This window comes from Staurois parvus, unplaced genomic scaffold, assembly GCF_062004578.1.
Source record: "Staurois parvus isolate SC_StPar_1 unplaced genomic scaffold, SC_StPar_1.0 ptg000232l, whole genome shotgun sequence".
NCBI classification, from domain to species: domain Eukaryota; kingdom Metazoa; phylum Chordata; class Amphibia; order Anura; family Ranidae; genus Staurois; species Staurois parvus.
The window spans coordinates 8,993,504-9,013,323 of NW_028318028.1; positions in this window are offsets into that span (position 1 = coordinate 8,993,504).

A 19,820-nucleotide genomic window follows, 5' to 3' on the forward strand; every position below is an offset into this window, starting at 1 on the left:
AGAAGAATGAAAAGAAGAATGAAAAGAAGAAGAAGAATGAAAAGAAGAAGAATGAAAAGAAGAAGAAGAAGAATGAAAAGAAGAAGAAGAATGAAAAGAAGAAGAATTCCAGTACAACAAAAAGTGTATCTGCAGAGAGCTCCGCTATTTCTGACAGTTCTCTGACAGTTCCTTCACATTTACAGCGGTTGAAACATTGTATCTATTTATTTCCGAATAAAAACATCTGTATCCTAAATGGAAACAAATAGATACAATGTTTCAACCGCTGTAAATGAACTGTCAGAACTGTCAGAGAACTGTCAGAAATAGCGGAGCTCTCTGCAGTGACACTTTTTGCCGGCTGATCGGGGAAAATTCGATTCGTGCACCCGAAGTTTGCTAAAATTCGGATTCGGTGCGAATCAAATTTTTCCTAATATTTGAAACGAATTCCACTTCGCCAAGTTCGATTCGCTCATCTCTAGTCACAGCAGGTCACATCGTACTGGCAACGGGGCCGGAACACAGATCTGTCATCGGCCGTGTCCAAGGTACACGGCCGGTGACAGATCTCGCTACTGCGTGGCCCTGCGGGCATGAGCAATGCGCATTCCGGAAAGGATGCCATATGTTATGTTTATTTTTTTTAACCAGTTGCTACCCGGACTATAGACTGATGGTGGCTGGGCGGCAACCGGTTATAAAAATAACATTTTTTTTTTATTTTTTTTTTTAAACAATTTTTTTTAACACAGTGACCGGAGCAATGTAGTGTTCACATATTACAATTGTACTACTATAGGGAAGTGATCAAGATTTTTTTTTTTTTTTTTTTACACATTATGATTGTGAACTGTGAATTTGACTGGTATAAGCAACCATTTTTATGGACTGAAATGATTCATTCAGTGTGTATTGTTGTGATCTGCTGTGATTTACCACAGCTAATCACATGGTTCTGATGGGCTGACCTGGCCCTGTATGTACCCTGTGATCACTGTGACCAATCACACCTAGCAACACAATTGTACACAATGAATGGCATGAATTAAAGTCATTCATTGTTTACAATTGTCATGTGATCTGATGTGATTGGTCACAGCAATCACATGGTACTGGCAGTGGGCTGTTACAGTGATCTGTCATCTGTTGTGTCCAGTGGAGATAGCCAGTGACAGATCACACCGCAGCGCGGCCGCAAAGCAACGCACATGCCTTGTTCTAGAAGGATGGCAAAGATTCCATCTGACCATCATTTTACAATAGGCTGGACAGGAAGTGGTTAAAAAGGAAACCTCAGCCCTGTAATAAAATGATTGCTGAACTGGACTACTGATAGAGAATATGTCAACTTCATAGAATACTTGAACATGTAGCTCTGAGCCAGCAAGTGTTTGGAATGGCATCACCCTTGGTACATACAGGCTGAACAAACCTCCTGCCTTATCCAGATACAAGGAAGTGTATACATCCATGCAGTTTCATTGCAGCTCCCAGGTTACTTACTGCAGAAGAGTTGCACAGAGTGTCCAGACTATGGAGATTACAATTTTTAAGATTGACAACACTAAGTCACTGCCTTGCAATTAGCAACAGTGTTGTCAGCCTGCCATGTTCACTATTTCATTTGGCTGTTGGGCTGCCTATCTGACAAACAGTTGGGTGCCCACACTTAAGATGCTGGCGCCGAGGACAGAGGATGGCCAGTCGGTGCACCCGGCTGTGTTGAGCGGCTGTTTTTTGCATTTCAGCAGCTACAGTTTTTGTGGCTGCTGCCTTTTATTTTTTTCATCAGAGACTGGAGCACCACTTTAAGCTCTTAGTCGCCACAGTCCCACTGGTTTAACCACATTGCAACACCGCTCTCAATCCCATCTGACTTCCCGCCCCGGACATAAAGAGCGCTGAGCACATGTGGCACATGATCTGCATCTCCTGCTTGGTGGCCCAGGTCCTAACACTGTGACCACCCACATTTTTCTTTTTAAATTAGCAGTTTCTTTAGCATTTGGCTCCTGGCTCAAGGAGTCTCACTACAAGTACTGCAGTTTAATTATATGTGTTATTATAGAGACTTTATAAACTATATCAGTTTTTCTGACAGCTGCTGCCTTTTGAGTTTTGTTTTGTTTTTTTTCACTACAGGTAAAAGTCTTTTCGGTTGCATATTCGTGTTCATATTGTGGTTTAATTATGTTACACACTTATGGCTACTGTATTCTGTACATGACATACTCTGATTCCTTTGTTGTACATTGGGCTGTATATTATAGATTAAATATAAGAAGATATAAACGAGCGCTGGGTAAAAGGATAAATAATAAGTGGTATAAAGCTGCTAGCATAAAAGGTAAAACCTCAAGGACCTCCTCATAAAATGTATATAGATAAAATATGCAGCGCTAAAAATCAATATTAAAAACAAAGATACAGCGTATATAATAAACGTGTGTAAATAAATAGTCTAGTTCTGAGATTAATGATGAGAATAGGTATCATATATTAACTAGTTGCCAACCGCAGATAGCCGAATGACGGCTGCACTGCGGCCGGCCAGTTCTGGGTGGACGTCATATGACGGCCTCTCAGAACGCGCTCTCCTACGGACACAGCTGATCACGTGATGTGGTAAAAGGCCAATCACAGCGGCCTTTTATCACGTGATCAGCGGTGTCCAATGACACTCTGATCACAGGGAAATGCAAGTGCCGGTTCTCGGCTGCACTTTCCTCACGCTGTCAGATCGTGAGGAAAGTACTGCCGAGAACCGGCAGTTGTCAGAGCGAGGATCGGCACCAATCATCAGGGCACTGATGATCAGTGCCCTGATGATCGGTGCCCAGCAGTGCCACCCACAAGTTCCGCCCACCTGTGCCCAGCAGTGCGCCCACTAGCTCCGCCCACCTGTGCCCAGCAGATCACCCACCTGTGCCCAGCAGTGCACCCACCTGTGCCACACTGCAGTGTCACACACCTGTGCCCAGACGTGCTTGTTTTGTTATACGAGCCCTCCCCAAGGTGTTTTCGGATACTTGAGAGTGTGGAATATCCTCCTGGTAGCTGATGACTGAATATCCTGAGATGGGCTATCCCCCTCTGACGCACATCACCCGGATGCTATTGGCTTGGTGACCTTGCACGTCGCAGCGCTCCAGATCCGGATGACCAGGAGTAGGTCTTAATTACTCCAATGCGCAATAGATTGCGCTATCTGGTTAGTACAATCAACATTCATTCTCTAAGCCACATGAGTGGGGGATGTTGTGAGGAAGGTTCCTGTATTCTAAATTACATTTTCCTTTCAGAAACACTTAACCCCCCCTTCCTTCCTGTGTGCACACAAAACAGGACCCACCAGTGTTGAGTCACCTGTCCTAGTGTAAGCTGTTTGTCACATTATTAGGGTTGTTTGTTGTACACCTGTGTACTTTTCATAACACTATGTTATAAGGTTTTATAAAATGGGAATATATTTTTAGTTTCATATTCTGCAGTTCTTCATCTCAATACAAAAAAGAACAGTTGTGACTTCTCGTAATATTGACTTAAACTTTCGCAACTCTGGACCTCTTGCTGCAATTGACATGACCACAATCAACAAGTGTTTGAGGTCACAGTGTTTTACGTTTGCATTGCAGTAATACAATTACATGAACTTTACTACAATGCATGATACTAATTGTGGTGTGTTATGTGTATAGATGGAGGGGGGGGTAGGGCCAGCTGTACAGGGGTCCCATGTTAGCCAAGGCATTAGCCATGTGGTTTTCTTGACCTTCATTTTTGTGTTGTTATTATATTACGCATGCACACCTAATGAAGCCTTGATTTAACCACTTCAGCCTCTACAGCATACCCATACATCACCAGGTTGAAGTGGCTATACTGGGATAATGCCTACAGATGCAGGAATCATCCCAGGATCTTTTTTTCAGCTGGTGTTGTGCTTAAATGTAAAAGCAATCATAGCGGTATCTGCTTCCCCTCGCAGCTCTCCAGTCAGTGCCTTTCTGGGCTCTTCCATCCCACTGGAGAGCCCAGGACTGAAGCCGATGGTTCTACCAACTTACCATAGAGGTGGACAGGGACTGGAACTTCCCCAATCATCTCTATGGCATAAAAAAATGGAAGTAATGAGTAGTTTGTCAAGTTTTGCCGGTAAAAGCGCCTGATCAAACCGATCTTTGTTTGATCAGATGCTTTTAAGGGCAGAGGAGAGATCTAGGGTCTAATAGACTCCAGATGTCTCAGTAAATAGTGCCTGTCACTGCCCATGCTATCACAAGGAATGTTGTTCATCCCTTGAGACAGCAATAAAAGTGATTAAAAAAATTAAAGTTACATTGTAGAAGAAAAAAATTCAAATAAATAATATCAAAAACATTTTTAAAACGTCCCTACCTCCCCCATCCCACCGCGCTCATGTGCAAAGATGAACACACGCGTTGGTCGCATAAATGGTGATGGCACACTACACACGTGAGATATCACCACAAACATCAGAGCAAGTGCAATAATTCTGGCACTGGACCTCTTGTGTATCTCTAAAGCTGGCCATACAATATATATTTTTCTTGTTCAATTTCCTTAGATTTGCCTTCAACTATTGATTTATTTTTGGGAATTTGTTGAGCACTTTTTATTTGGTATATTTTCGGAGGGAGCACTAATGAGTAATATTAATTTAGTTATCAGATTCTGGAGATCAGAATGAGTTCTAGTGAACAATGTCAGAACTCCGTAGAAACTGGATTTAAGAGATGTCAGTAAAGATAGTTTCCTCTAAATCTTCCATATACGGGCAGAATGGCGGCCGATTTCTATTGAACTGGTCAATGCCACCCAACACCCAGCCCTTGTGTACTAGATTGGAGTGCATGACCTACATTCAGAGTTTTTTCCCCCTGTCGGAGGGAGCACTAATGAATAATATTACTTTAATTATCAGATTCTGGAGATCAGAATGAGTTCTAGTGAACAATGTCAGAAACTGGATTTAAGAGATGTCAGTAAAGATAGTTTTGCTCTCCCTGTAGATATTAAGCCATGTGAAAAATTTCAAATAATTTTGGTTATGATTAAGTCAAAGACAAAACGCTGCGTCAAGGGAAGTGACGTCAGATGTACACGGAAACCGGAAGTACACCAGCAGCCATTTTGGAAAGTGGAAAGGAGCATCTGAAATAGCCTGGACGTTTTCTGGATGGCAGAAAGGTTTTATCAGATATATTAGGCGGTTTTAAAGGCTGTAATTATGTGAGCAGTTTTATTAAAGCTCATTTATTCAGTTATCTTGGCGGTATTACACTATACTTATCCTTCATATATGGGCATCTGGATGGAGCAAGGTGTATGGGGACACATGGAGTACTATGGTTGATGTATCCAGGTGGAGGTTGTGTATGCCTTGTGGAGATCTACAGGAGGGCCATTTTGTCACCATTGATTGGATTACATTATAGGCGTGATTATTTGGGATTGTTGGTAAGGGTACCCACTCCTTATTCCAATTAGAAGTGTACACTGTGTTTGCTTGATTTTGGGCACTGAAGAGTGATACACAGTGGGGTTTCACTGTTTGTTTCACATTTTTTTCATTAATTTTTCAATGGAAAGTTTTTGGTATATTCACTAGAGTGATTTATTAATGTTTAAATCATAAAAGGATAATGCACTATGTGGTATTTCTTCTTTTTTTGAGGTAAAATTCATCGTGGAAACCGTTGGGAGGATATTTTTTTCTTTGGACACACTTATTTCATCTTGATTACACAGGAGGGACATATTGGTGTTTCCTTTTTGATATTTTGGACAATTTTTGGGATTTGATTTCACTTGAACTGTAGGGGAGCTTTTTCAATTATATTGTGGTATATTCATTATTATTTTCACTTGAATTGTAGGGAAATTTTCAACTATATTGTAGCATATTCATTGTTATATTAATTTTGCTTATATTTTTGTAAAATTTTGTAATAAAAGTTGTATTTCAAGCCCGCTGTGCCTATCCGGCCGGCTTCTGTCGGACCAGCTTCCATACACACGGGCCCAATGGCAGCCGGTTTCTATTGAACTGGTCAATGCCACTCGACACTCGGCCCTTGTGTACTAGATTGGAGTGCAATAAATTGAATTGGAGTACATTCAGAGTTTTTTTCCCCATGTAACAAGTTACCTTTGGATCCTGCCAGAAATCTGTTATTTTTCCACTTCCTTTAATGCAGGTTTGTTTTGTAGTGAACTTGTACAGCAGCATTGTATAGAGAGCAGTCCTGTACCACTCCAGGTGAATCACCAAGTATCTTTCACTGCAGGCATTTCAGTCCAGCGGTGCTCACACAGCTCATCTGCCGACCAACATATAAAGAAGAATTCTGGAATCTGCTGCACTCCTCGGTATCTTTATTAGGAAACATTCAATAAAATCCACACATATACTACGGTGAAAGCCATATTGCCTCTCTGTGGACAAGGTATTCTTGGGAGATATAGATTTAAATAGACTTTAACCACTTGAGCATTTCATACATAGAAGATGCATCCTAAAAACTCCAGAAAAGTATATAAGATGTGTCTCTTACCTTCAGCTCCTCTCCCCCTGCCACCATTTAATCTGTCACTATAAACAGAAATTACCTGTTGTCAAAAAAAACTGTTGGGAATTGATTTGTATTTTATAACAGGAGCAGCTGTCAAAATGCAGCCAATGCTTTGAAAACTGACTCTTGCAGATAGTTAACAAGTGTTAATGAGTAATACAATGTAAAGCCTGGTACACACTACTAGTTTTTTTTTTTATTCAACCTAGAGGGCTGCACGAAAAAAACCTGACAGCTCAGGAGGAGCTGGTGTACTAACTCTCCAATGTTAGTACAAGTGATCTTCCCTACTGTGCTATTGTGTTCCCCCCACCAGAACACTCCAGTCAGAGTGAGAGCACTGATTGGGAACCAATTGGTAGACCTTTTTTCGGTCATGAGCCTTCAGTCGGCTGGCTTCTACCGGACCGGCTGCCATACACATGGACCAAATGTCAGCCAGTTTCTATTGAACCAGTCAATGCCACCCAACACTCGGCCCTTGTGTAGTAGGCTTTACAATGTATTGTTACATTGTGTTTACTATACATACTATACATACGTAGATCAAAGGTATGATATCTTATTTAATCCTGGTCAGCCTAATTAATTCCTTCTGCCACTTCTCCCCTTAGCTAATATTTTCCTTCTAATTTTTTTCTTTTTTTTTTTTTAATTTTGTTTAACCATTTCCTGACTGCCCAATATACTGCTACAGGGTGGACATTCTGTGCAAAATCACATATATATATATATATATATATATATATATATATTTATTTTGCACTTACTGGCGCAGGGGGCGCCCACCCCTAGCACACTGCTTCTGCTGTGATTAGTCACAGGAGAAGCTGATCAACAGGTGCCGGCCAACAGATGAGCGCCAGCACCCATTGATCGATGAGGGGAGTGACAGGACACTACTCGGCCTATGTAAACAAGGCAGTGCGGTATCCTGTGAGCAGTGATCTGCTGACAGATTGCCTATTAAAGTCACCTTACTGTGTACACAAAATACTGGCTAGGCACACAGTTAACCCTTTGATCGCCCAGATGTGTAACCCATTCCCAGCCAGTGTCATTAATACAGGGGCAGCATATATTTTTAGCACTAATCACTGTATTAGTGTCACTGGTTCCCACAAAGTGTCAGTTAGTGTCAGATTGTCCGCCGCAATATCACAGTCCCTCTATAAGTCGCTGATCACCACCATTACTAGTATAAAAAAAATCCAGTATATATATCATAGTTTGTAGATGCTATAACTTTTGCGCAAACTAATCAATATACGCCTCTTGGGATTTGTTTTGTACCAACAATATTTAGCAGAATACATATTGGCCTAAATTTATGAAGTAATATGATTTTTTACAGCAAAAGGTAAAAAAATGTGTTGCATGACCGCGCAAATGTCAGTTAAAGAAATGCCGTTCCACATTGCAAAAAATAGCCTGGGCATGAAGGGGGTTAAATCTTCCGGAGGTCATAAGGTTGATATTATTATTTCTATGTTGTGGGAAAAATTGTGTAAAATTGCCTGTTTTTCATTTTCAAATAACCTTGCTAGGTTCTGTACTAGAAGCAATATTTCAGTGTCATTTTAAACAGGAAAATAATAAAATGTACACTTTTTATTTTCAGTAAAAGTCCTATTTTTAAAATGAATTCTGGTCATAATAGAAAAAAATATATAGAGAGAGAGGACTTTGGACCAGTGAGCAACAGACCAGGTCTATTTTTCTTTAGCCCAGGTAAGACGCTTCTGATGTTGTTTGTTGTTCATGAGCGGCTTGACAAGAGGAATACGACATTTGAAGCCCATGTTCAGGATCCGTCTGTGTGTGGTGGCTCTTGATGCACTGACTCCAGCCTCAGTCCACTCCTTGTGAAAGTCCACAACACTTTTGAATGGCCCTTTCCTGACAATCCTCTCCAGGCTGCAGTCATCCCTGCTGCTTGTGCATCTTTTTCTTCCACATGTTTCTCTTCCACATAACTTTCTATTAATGTGCTTTGATACAGCACTTTGGGAACATCCAACTTCTTTTGAAATTACCTTTTGAGGCTTTCCCTCCTTATGGAGGGTGTCAATGATGGTTTTCTGCACAACTGTCAGGTCAGCAGTCTTTCCCATGATTGTGATTCCTACTGAACCAGACTGAGAGACCATTTAAAGGCTCAGGAACCCTTTGCAGGTGTTATGGCTTAATTAGCTGATTAGAGGGGGACACTTTGAGCTGAGAATATTGCACCTTTTCACAATATTCTAATTTTCTGAGATTGTGGATTTGGGGTTTTCATGAGCTGTAAGCCATAATCATCACAATTATGACAAATCACAGCTTGAACTATCTTGCTTTGCATGTAATGAGTCTATCTCATATATTAGTTTCACCTTTTAAGTTGCATTACTGAAATAAATGAACTTTTGCACGATATTCTAATTTTTCTAGTTTCACCTGTATGTCCATTATCACCATATATTAACCATTATTCACATATAGTTAAATATACACAAATATTTAATTAAGATATAAAAAAAACGTAACAGATCTTTTAAAGCAGCACTGCTTTATTGAGCAACTTTGTTATTATCCAAAATTGTTTACTTTTGCAGTTTGTTTGCATAAATATTCTCTTTTTTTTATGAAAATATTTTTTTTGTTTAAAACATAACATTATTATAACTCTACATTGTGTACATATATTTTTAGAAAAATATTCTGACAAAATGGTACAGACCTTCAATATAGAAGACATAAGTGACCACAACATCCACAATGTGTACAATCACATTGTATAGTCTTGCCATACATTATACAATTTTCTTAAGTATTATGATCAAGATGTACTATAGTCCATATAATATGAGGTCACATCTTAACAACAATTTCAGTTGTATCCAAATAATCAGGTCAAAGCACCACATAGTTGATGGTAAATCTAAAAGGGCTTCATATTATATTTATTTAAGTAAATCAAAAGCAAAAATCTGAAAGAATTTGTATAATGTACGGCCAGCCTTTAATGCAACATTTGTCTCAGACCAGCACAAACCAGATGTTAGCATACCAAAAAAGTTAGAACAGTATGTTCTACATAACATTTTTAAAACACAAAATGTTCAGGATAATAACTGACATGACTCAAATCAATTTGCAAAATATTCAGAGAAAAGGTTACAGACATTCAGTGTACAAGACCTCATTGGCCAAAACCTAATTGCTGACATGACTCAAATCAGTTTGCAAAATATTCAGAGAAAAGGTTACAGACATTCAGTGTACAAGACCTCATTGGCCAAAACCTAATTGCTGACATGACTCAAATCAGTTTGCAAAATATTCAGAGAAAAGGTTACAGACATTCAGTGCACAAGACCTCATTGGCCAAAACCTCCACAATGTGCACAAACACATTGTATAGTCTGGCCATATATTATACAATTTACTTACGGATTTTGCTTAAGATTTACTATAAACTGTATAATACGAGGTCACACCTGTACACCATTTTTATTTCTAAAAGGGCATCAGATTATATTTATTTTAGTAAATCTGAATCATAAATCTTAAGAAAATTGTATAATGTATGGCCAGCCTTTAATGCAACATTTGCCACAGAGAAGCACATAGCATACCAAAATACTTAGAACAGTAGGTTATAACTTTTTTTACACACATGTTCAGGCAAATACAAGACATGATTCAAATCAGTTTGCAAAGCGTATCCAATACTGTATTGATCCTGAATTGTAAGGTGGTCAGAGCATCTCTTATATCCTCAATCTGGATGTTACAAGCCATTAATTCTGCAGTAAGTTTTTGTGTGGTATAACTGTTAAGTCCAGTAGAATCTGGATTTCTTGTTAATACAATTTTGCAATTATTAACATATATATTTACAAAGATTAATGTATATATAGATGAATGTATATATATATATATATACTTACCAGAACTTGTGCTATTGACTGGCTCCTCATCAGCAACTGGTAGAATGTCAATTATTAGTTCCTCTGAATGCTCATCTGGGTCATCCATCTCCTTTTCTTCGCTATCCTCACAGACAGATTCCTCTGTATCCTTCTTTATGCGTTCCCCATGTTAAAGTATTTGTAATTAATCAATACAGCAATAAAGTTCTATTGTATGTACACTTAAAAATTAATTGACATAGTTAAATATAGCATGTGTTTGGTCTCTCCAGTAAAATAATCACACTTAACAATTTGATTACCACACCTTTTACCCACTTCCTTTCTAATTAACATCAGAAAAGCAGCACAGTAGATTCATGATGAGGCATAGCACTTGCAGCATAAGCACATGGCAAACATTATGTAACATATAAAACAAAATAAATATATATGTTATTCCAATGAAGAAAATACTCACTTTTTCTGATAATTTTTCTTATTTTCTTGAACTGATCAGCCTCCCTTAACTTCAGATCAGACAATCTTTTTCTCAGTTGATCCTTTGTGCGTTTAACGCCATATTTCCTCCAAAGGACTTTAAGGATTTTTCCCATTATTGCATCCTTCCTTTGATTGGTGTTATTGTAAACTTGGAGCTTGCAATCATAATCCTTCCTGAGCAGGATTCTCACCATCTCAACCATCTCATCTAAAGACATGTTGCTGGCCTTTCTCTTTTTGTATCTGCCACTGTCAAGCTGCTGCACTGAGCCATCATGATCACTGGATGTGCTTTTGTCCTGTTGCTCCTCCATCTTGTCCCCACAAAAAGAGCAAGGAAGGAGAAGAAGACTTTATAGTGTGAAAAGGCACCAACCGAGTACGTCATTTCATTGGCGGGAATGTTCTTTCTTCAGAACGAACGCTGCTTATGAGAGAGAGGAGTCTACACATCTACTCAGAATGAAAAATTGCCGATATTTCTCTGCAAATACAAGTTTTTTTAGGACAAAACGACAAAAACAACTCAGCATTTCCTGCAAGTACTTCATATTTCAGAAATGTTTATACTTATGCAACATGTTGTTTAACCACCTTCCGCCCGCCCTATAGTACAATGACGGGCGCAAGGTGATTCTCTCGTTCTGATAGGACGTCATATGACATCCTACCGTTCTCACTGTGCATGCGCGGCTCAGGGAGCGCACAGCGCTGTGATCGCTGGTCCGCTGTGTCCCTCGGACACAGCGGATCACGGAAAGAGCCGAAGATGTTGGCTCGGTCATGTGATCAGCTGTGTCCAATCACAGCTGATCAAATGTAAACACGGAAATGCCGGTTATCGGCATTTCTCTCCTCTCGAGCTGTCACGCTGACAGCTTCAGAGGAGAGGAGAGCGGGTAATTGGCTTTCCGCAGAGGGGACATGTACACTGATCATCAGGGCACTGATGATCAGTGTGCCCTGATGATCAGTGTGGCCCCAGAAGTGCCACTTGTCAGTGCTCATCAGTGCCAGTGCCCATCGGTGCCAGTGCCCATCAGTGCCACATCAATGCCACATATCAGTGCATACCAGTGCACATCAATGCCACATATCAGTGCCCATCTGAGCTGCCTTTCAATGTCACCCATCAGTGCCAGTCAGTGCCACCTATCAATGCCAATCAGTGCCACCTATCAGTGCTGCCAATCAGTGCTACCTATCAGTGCCAGCCTGTGTCGCCTATCAGTGCCAGTCTGTGTCGCCTATCAGTGCCAGTCAGTGCCGCCTATCAGTGCCAGTCAGTGCTGCCTAACAGTGCCAGTCAGTGCCGCCTATACGTGCAAGTCAGTGCTGCCTATCAGTTCCGCCTATCAGTGCCATATATCAGTGTCATGTATCAGTGTCATGTATCAGTGCTGCCTTTCAGTGCCCATCAGTGATGCCTGTCAATGCCCATCAGTGCAACCTACCAGTGCCTCCTCATCAGTGCCCATCAGTGCCACCTATCAGTGTCCATCAGTGCAGCCTATCAGTGCCCATCACTGCAGCCTCATTAGCGCACATCAGTGAAGGAGAAAAATCACTTATTTACAAAATTGTATAACAAAAACTAAGAAAAAAAATTTTTTTTTCAAAATGTTCAGTGGTTTTTGGTTTGTTTAAGAAAAAATAAAAATCCCAGAGGTGATTAAATACCACCAAAAGAAAGCTATATCTGTCTCAAAAAAATGATAAAAATTTCATATGGGTACAATGTTGCATGACCACGCAATTGTCATTCAAAGTGTGACAGCGCTGAAAGCTGGAAATTGGCCTGGGCAGGAAGGGGGTATAAGTGCCCTGTAGGCTAGTGGTTGAAGGCTTTCCTGTCTCATGTGCACGATGCTGTCTACAATTGCAACTATTGTTAACAGCATAAGCATAATGTGCTATTTTAATTAGTTCATTCTTTTTTCTAAATATACTTAATCAGCATTTTATACGTTTTTTCAGTTTTTTTACAGAAATGGCACAGAAATTCACCTCTGTCGCTTTTTCACCTCAATTTATAGACATGTTTAGAGAAATGCCATGTCTGTGGAAGGTGAAATCAAAGGATTATTCTAATAGATTGATGCATGGTGAGGCTATTAAAAAATTAATTGATTTATGCAACAGTGTGAACAGGGGCGGACTGATCATTTGGAAAATCAGGCACTGCCCGAGGGCCCAGGGTCAGTAGGGGGCCCCATGAGATGCCCCTGGTACCTTTTTCATAGGCTTTTTTGAGTTTGGGCAAGGACACAGGGGCCCCATGATCCCCTATTGCCCGGGGGCCCCATGAGTTGTCAGTCCGCCCCTGAGTGTGAATTATGTTAAAAATAATATAGCCAACCTGTGCACAGTATTTAAAAAAGAGCTTAATAAAATTGAAAATTCCAAAAAATCTGGTGCTGGGGCAGATGATGTGTATGTGCCACGGCTATGGTATTTTCAGAGCCTGCTATTCCTGACTGACTCGGATGTACCTAGAGAGTCACATTGCTCTTTGATGCCTGGTCCCTCAGATGAACCATCCTTCTCACCTCAATCACAGTTGGAATTTGAGATCCCAGAGACACAGGTAATTGAAGTAAAACATCTATCTTTGCAATAGATGAACATATGTAACCTGAAAATGTACAATTAAATCACTGACCACAAATCTCTCAAATATATTTAATTTTTATATGCTCACATACAAATGTTTTGCATGCACAGCATCATCAATTCAGCTTTATTATATATATTTACACCACATTATCCTGCCAAGACACTGCACCATCCCCCACAAAATACTGCATGTAATTTAAACGGTTGTGACATGCTGTCATGGTTGGCAAAACTGGTCGTGCACAAGCCAAATTTTCTAGGCCACCATTATTGTTTCTCCATTCTCTAGGCAGAGCTTCACCACTTAACAGATCTTTTCTATCCAGTGATACTGGTGACATATAGGCCATGGTAGTAGACCTCAGAAAATTATGTAGCAAGCAGCAGCTCTCCACAACCACATCAACTGTGTCTATGTCCACATTGATGGGAGTGTGAAAAATGCGGAAGCGGCTTGCCATTATACCAAATGCATTTTCCACCACGCACCATGCCCTTGACAGCCGGTAGTTGAACACTTTTTGTTCGTGAGTCATATTTCTCCATGGAAATGGTTTCAACATATGATCACTTAAAGAAAATGCATCATCTCCAACAAACACAAAATTCAGTCCTTCAACTGTCTCGGCTAATGTGGGAAGATGTAGAAGTCCACCCTTCATTCTTTGGAGGAATTCTGTATGTTCCATAACACCTCCATCAGAATTCCGGCCATTTTTACCAATATCAAGGAAGAGGAATTCATATTTAGCATTCACAATGGCCAACAGGATGATGCTGAAGAAGCTTTTGTAACTATAATAGTATGATCCAGAGTGTGCCGGTGGTGTGATGCGCACATGTTTGCCATCTATGGCACCGCCACAGTTCGGAAAGTTCCAAAGGTCCTGAAATTCTTTGGCGATCTGCAGCCATTCTTGAGCGCAACTTGGAAACTGTAAAAGATAAAAATGATTTAATGTGTGTAACATTAAACATATTTTCACTACTTTTTTGTTATAGGAAAGTGAAGTCACACCTGAAAGACCCAGCCCAGCATTGCCCGTTACCAGAGGCAAAAAAAGAAGAGCCTCAGAATATGACACCGCAAATTTTTTGCATCAGGCATCTGCTGCCCTGGCAGAAAAAGAGGCCGAGTGCGATGCCTTCGCCAAACATATTGCCTACAAGCTGCGCAATATGAGCCAGCAACAAAGGGAAATAATTGACCCCCTCATTTACAATTTGCTAACCATCGGCCAAAGGGAACAGGGTACTTATGATACCAGAATTGTAGGCTATAATCCCCATCCTCCTTCACAGAATACTGCACACCAATATATGCCCCAGAATAGGCCCACACATACTCTTGCTAGAGATCCACAACCCCATTTACTTGCCACCCAAAGCAATCCATACTGGCCAGAACAATTACATACTTCCTGGGATATTAACTACATCAATCTTTAACCGTTTCAATACCGGGCAATTTTACACCTTCCTGCCCAGGCCATTTTTCAGGTTTCAGCGCTCTCACACTTTGAATGACAATTGCGCGGTCATACAACACTGTACCCAAACTAAAATTTTATCATTTTCTTCACACAACTAGAGCTTTCTTTTGGTGGTATTTAATCACCGCTGGGATTTTTATTTTTTGCTAAATTAACAAAAAAAGACCAAAAATTTTGAAAAAAACCCACATTTTTCTTTGTTTCTGTTATAAAAGTTTACAAATAAATAATTGTTCTTCATAAATTTAGGCCGAGATGTATTCTGCTACATGTCTTTGGTGAAAATAACCCAAATTAGGATGTATTTTTTAGTTTGTAGGAAAGTTATAGAGTTCACAAACTATGGTATAGATCTGAATATTGATCAATCCTGAAGTACTGACAGCCAATCTAATTTCTTGAGGTCCAAGAATGTCAGAATAGTACAGATATCCCCCAAATGACCCCTTTTTGCAGAGTAGACAGTCCGACGTACTTCATAAGAGGCATGGCGAGTTTTTTGAAGTTGTATTTTTATGTCATAATTTTTCGGAAAATGAAAAAATTAAAAAAAGTATTTTCACTATTTTTTTTTTTACATACTGTCACCAGTGCAGTACAGCGTCATCATATAACTGGCATGGCGGTTAACAGGGACACTGACTGGTGACAGTATGAAAAAAATATATATATATTTTTTTTTTTATTATTTTATTATATTTAATTTTTTATTACATTTTTTTTTTTTTTTTTTTAAGATTTTTTTTCATATTTTACTATGACCAAAGTAGTACAATGTTACCATAGTAACACTGTACTACTTTGGGGAAGTGATCAGTATTTTTTTTTTTTACACAATTTGCTTATAGCAAAGAATTACTTTTAATTGCTTATAGCAAAGAATTAAGCAAGCATTTACCTGAATGAAATCGATTCATTCAGCTTTTTTTTTTTTTTTTTTGTGCTTAGCTGTGATTTGGTCACAGCTAATCACATGACATGTGCATGTGATTAGCTGTGACCATTCACAGCTAGGCACTAGTATACAATGGATGGCATCATGAATGAAGCCATCCATTGTATACAACTGTCATGTGACCTGCTGTGATTGGTCACAGCAGGTCACATGGTACCAGCAACGGGAGCCGGTACTCGGATCTGTCATCGGCCGTGTCCGAGGTGCACGGCCCGTGACAGATCCCGCTGCTGCGCCGCTCTGCATTACCGCAAACGGCGCATGTGCGGGAGCACGCCAAATGGCGTGCACCCAGAATGAAGAGGCACATCTGAAGCCGCCAAACGGCCATTGGCCGGGCGGCTAATGGTTAAAATAAAAGATCAGTTTATACATATGTGATCTTTGAAAAATGTTAAATTTATTATTTTTGTTCTGTTATGCGAACAATAAATGTAAATAGTTGTAAAATTTATGAGTGAGTCTTTTTTTTTAAAATTTGTGATCACTGGTGGGTTTTTTTTGGGGGGGGGGAGAAGTTGGGGGAATGGTTGCAATGTAAGCACACTGGTTTGCATGGGTCAGATAAGCAGAGCCATACAAAGAAGTGTGCAGGAGCTGAAAGGGGAGAGAACTGTTTGGTTTAAAAAAAAAGTACCAAAAAAAGTTATAATTTTTCAGTCATATATATCTCTATATAATAAATACCTTCAAATAGTCAGCTTTCAGCACATTGGATATTGCTGCACATGTTTTTGGGATTATCCTACCCAAGGACTGTGCTGATATACTCGTTGAAAACATGAGGTCCTCATATGATCTTCCGGTTGCTAGGTAAAGGAGGGTTGCTGTGAGTCATTCCTCAGCGCTGATCGACTTGCGCATGCAAGAGTCTGTCTTCTTAATGCGTGGTCCAACCATGTTTAGGAGAAGCTCAAAAGACTGCTGTGACATTCTTAAATAGTTTTTGTTGTCGTCAGGATTGTTTTTTTTTAAATTTGAAAGCAGGTCCATGTGGGAAAACATGGCCCGTTGAAGAAGCCAGTCTTTGGACCATACTCTGCTCTTCCTTTTTTTATTATTTTTTTTCTCCTACAGTGCTACCAAGCCAAGCACCATTATGGCAATTTTTCTTTTCGACATTTTTCTGGGCATTTTTTTTTTAGTACATGCGATATGATGATGTTCATTCTGTCAGGCTCTGTATAGTGTGGGAGGGTCTGAAAGGTCAAAAATGACATCGTTTCCTGTTATAGGTCATGATTTTTATGACTTGGTCAGATGATTTTTGTAATCATTGGTGGTTACGTCGGTTTAACGAATGACCAATGTTTTGTTTATCGGACGAAAAATCGGCAGATTTTCGAGCCGTCTATGGCCTGTATTAGCCTCTGTTTGATCTGCAGTTGCCATGGTGCTACACATGTGATCAGTTATACACCAGCCATTTGATGGTTTGACAGTTTAGCTGAGAGCAAATGTGACAGTTATCATTGGCCACAGCATGCCTTGAATGTAACTGATTGGGGAAACAGTTGAACTGATGGGTTTAGTTCTGCTTTAGGGCTCATTTACACCATGGTGCAGAATTGTCCATTTTTCTGCCCACGTTCTGCAAGGGCACAACTAAAACGATTGCTCTCTATGTGCCCTGTTCACAGCACAACACTAGTATCACATGCAGATTTTATATGCACAGGAATCTGCAACGTGTATAAAACGCATTACAGAGCGCATGAAAACTGATGTAAACTGATGTCTCTGCAAGTGAAATCTGTGCGTCAGTTTCCATCAGCTTTTCTGCACACACAGATTTCACTTGCAGAGACATCAGTTTACATCAGTTTTCATGCGCTCTGTAATGAGTTTTATACACATTGCAGATTCCTGTGCATAAAAAATCTGCATGTGATACTAGTGTTGTGGTGTGCACAGGGTACATAGAGAACAATTGACTTTGATGTGCCCTTGCAGAACGTGGGCAGAAAAACTGACATCTCTGCAGCATGGTGTGAACGAGCCCATAAGTAATTTTTGCACATAGTTACATTTAACCACACCTCTGTGTCCAGGCCATTTTTTGCTATTTAGTACTGTGCTACTTTAACTGGTAACTGTGTGGTCATGCAACACAGTACCCAAACTACATTTATTTCATTTTTTTTCTTTAGATGGTGTTTGACCACCATTGGGTGTTTTATTTTTTATTATATAAACGAAAAAAAGACCAAAAAAGTTTTTAAAAACCTAATATTTTTTACTTTCTGTTCTTAAAAAAATCAAATGTCTTCATAAATTTAGGCCAAACTGTATTCTGCTACATGTCTTTGGTATAGAAAAAATCCTAATAAGTGTATATTGATTGGTTTATGTGAAAGTTATAACCTCTACAAACTATGGTATGTACTGTATACTGGAATTTGTACTACTAATGGTGGTGATCAGTAACTTATAGTGGGACTGTGATAGTGCGGCAGGGAATCTAACACTAACTGACATTGGGTGGGAACTGACTAATTGTCACTGACATCATCAGTGACAGTAAACCAGTGATCAGTGATAATACTATACACTGTCACTGTACTAATGACACGGGCTGGCATCTTGGGTAATCAAGGGGTTAAATGTGTGAATAACAAGTGTTAGTTTGTGTAATGTGTGCTGTTTTTACCCAATATCTCTTTGTTTCTTCTTTCTGCTTTGCAGTGAGAAGAAACAGAGAGATTGTTCTCTCTGTACAGAGACCTGGGTTGACTGTCAACACAGGGCTCTGGGCTGTGATAGGACACAGCTGATCAACAGGTCCCAACCATGAACCATTGGCTGGGACCTACTAACAAACTCCTGCTCTGTACAATCACAGCGGGAATCAGCGGGCATGGGAGTGCGAGCGTGCCCTGTACCTGGAGGGGGCCAGCATGTTACAGGTACGTCTCTGTGCCCGTACGGGCTGTCCATCCGCAGTACATTGTAGACGCGTGGTCCACAGGTGGTTAAAATGCTTTTGACACATGGTACCAGATAATCCACTGTTTTGTGAGCTCTTGTGTTCTACACCAGAACAGTGCTAATCATGAGGTGTGATTGTACTACTATAGGGAAGTGATGAAGATTTTTTATTTTTTACACATTATGATTGTGAACTGTGAATTTGACTGGTATAAGCAACCGTTTTTATTGACTGAAATGATTCATTCAGTGTGTATTGTTGTGATCTGCTGTGATTTACCACAGCTAATCACATGGTTCTGATGGACTGACCTGTCCCTGTATGTGCCATGTGATCACTGTGACCAATCACACCTAGCAACACAATTGTACACAATGAATGGCATGAATCAAAGTCATTCATTGTTTACAATTGTCATGTGATCTGATGTGATTGGTCACAGCAATCACATGGTACTGGCAGTGGGCTGTCACAGTGATCTGTCATCTGTTGTGTCCAGTGGACATAGTCGGTAACAGATCACAAAGCAACACACAAGCCTTGTTCCAGAAGGATGGCAAGTGACCATCATTTTACAATAGGCTGGGCAGGAAGTGGTTAAAAGGAAACCTCTGCCCTGTAACAAAATGATTGCTGAACTGGACTACTGATAGAGAATATGTCAACTTCACAGAATACTTGAACATGTAGCTCTGAGCCAGCTAGTGTTTGGAATGGCATCACCTTTGGTACATACAGGCTGAACAAACCTCCTGCCTTATCCAGATACAAGGAAGTGTATAAATCCATGCAGTTTCATTGCAGCTCCCAGGTTACTTACTGCAGAAGAGTTGCACAGAGTGTCCA